The sequence below is a fragment of the Tupaia chinensis genome, unplaced genomic scaffold (genome assembly GCF_000334495.1).
Source record: "Tupaia chinensis unplaced genomic scaffold, TupChi_1.0 Scaffold000628_1, whole genome shotgun sequence".
NCBI lineage: Eukaryota > Metazoa > Chordata > Mammalia > Scandentia > Tupaiidae > Tupaia > Tupaia belangeri.
The window spans coordinates 3,512,049-3,514,147 of NW_006160148.1; positions in this window are offsets into that span (position 1 = coordinate 3,512,049).

Sequence of the window (2,099 nt, forward strand, 5' to 3'; positions counted from 1 at the left end):
TATATATATATATTGCTATAGGTGTGTGCGCTTGCTGGAAAGACAGAGAGAGACAGAGAGACAGAAAGAGAGAAATCACCCCCCAGGGGGGATGGTCACGCCACAATCCCTTCTCCTCCATTCTCCTCTCAGGATCTTGGGCACACACGCACACGCACCCAGCGTGAGTTTAAGCCACCAGGTCTGGGACGCGAACCGCGGTCGACTACATGGAAGTCCAGGGACATTACGCCAACTGCAGGTCCCAGCAGTGTCTATTTTTTCAGTCATTTGTGGTATGCCATTCCACATCTAATTTGCCACAGGGCTGTATAAGCAGATTACAGGCCTGCCTTTATAACCTGAGCTCAGTTTTGCTTTTTGGCCTTGACGTAGGGCCATCATCCTGATGCTTTTCTTTCCAGGTTATTTCTCTGCTGTGTTCATTTTCTGGTTACCCTTCTCAGCCACATTCGGCAGACTGGGATAAAAGGGAGGTGTAAAGGATGACTCTAGGTTTCTGGTCTGTGTTACTGGATGGATGGAGATGACTGGGAAAGGCAAGCTTGGGAAGTGAGAATTCAGATTTAAGTGTTAAGTCTGTTGGATTTGAGGGTTTATGAGCTAGTTGCAATATCACATTTGTATGGGTGGCATTTAGAATGCTCCTAAGATGCTAACTGCAACACCTGCAGCTTTGGGGCTGGGAGGAGTGATGGGTCAGGGGCGTGCAGGAGGTGGTGTGTGGAGGGGCAGAAGTGACAGCCTACCTCTCCCTCGGCTGGTGCCTGTCCCTTACTTCTTGTACTTCTCCTCTTGGGGCACTAGGGGGCAGCACACAACGGTGGAAATTGCCAGAACTTCAGTCACAGGATCTGAGTTGGCGTTCCACTGATCACAGCAGTGTGAACGTAACCTTTTTGAACCTTAGCACTTCTCATCTGAAAGGCGGTTTAGACTGTGAATTCTGCTGCCTGGTTGTGTCCCAGCTCTACCATTTACTAGCTGGGTGACTTTGGCCAAGACTATTCACCTGTGAAGTGGAGGTAGTTGTCAAAATCTAGATAACAAACCCTCCCCAAAGGTAATAGGTTTAAGTTTATTTGGGGAAGAACATTGTATCAGAAATATACAGAAACGGGAGCCAGCAAGTGGCATAGTGGTTAAGGCACTAGACTCACTCCCACATGGTCAACTGTGGTTCGTGTCCCGGACCCGGTGGCTTGAAACTCATGCTGGGCATGTGTGCGTACATGTCCAAGATCCTGAGAGGAGAATGGAGGAGAAGGGATTGCGGCGTGGCCATCCCCCCGGGGGGTGATTTCTCACTTTTTCTGTCTCTGTCTCTGGTGAGTGCACAGGCCCTATAGCAAAAATCTCTCTAAAAATAAATAAATACAAATTACAAGAGAGGTTAAGGAAGATAAGGGTTTTGTTTTTGCTTTAGGTTTACTCATTTATTTCTTTCATGAGAGAGCCAGCGAGATGCCCCTAATAGGCTACCCATGCTGCGATCCATTATGGGTGTATGTGTGCATCCCCAGCTCAGGGAGGTCTCATTGCTGCTCCACCACTGGCCCCCCTTATGGTGTTATTTTTTTATTATTATTTTTTAAAAATTTGTGATAGAGAGCATGTTCATGAGAATAAGAGAAAGAAAGAGGGAGAGAGAGAAGCATCCTTGACAGTTCGGTCACACTGTAGGCCCCTTCCCATAGACCTCTGGCTCATCAGGATTTGGGCCACACAGATACCCAGCAAGTTACGGGTTGACAGGCCAGGAATTTGAACCTGCAGTGGGCCATGTGTTTTCCAGCACTGCAGGTGCTGGACTGACAAGGGCTTTTATTTTTTAATTGCCAGAGGGCACATATGCTTGCCAGAGAGAGACAAAGAGAGAAAAAGGGAGAAGGTACCCCCAGTGGGGCATGACCATGCCGCAGTCCCTTCTGTCCCATCTCCCTACCCTGTCAGAGAGGGCACACATGAACATGCAGGATTTAAACCTTAGTCATACTGAAGCAAGCTCCCTTAACATTAGGCTATAGGGCTGGCCTCTGCAGGGGTTTTAAAGATAAAAAGAGAGAGACTGCATAAACTGGTTTTTTTTTTTTTTTTTT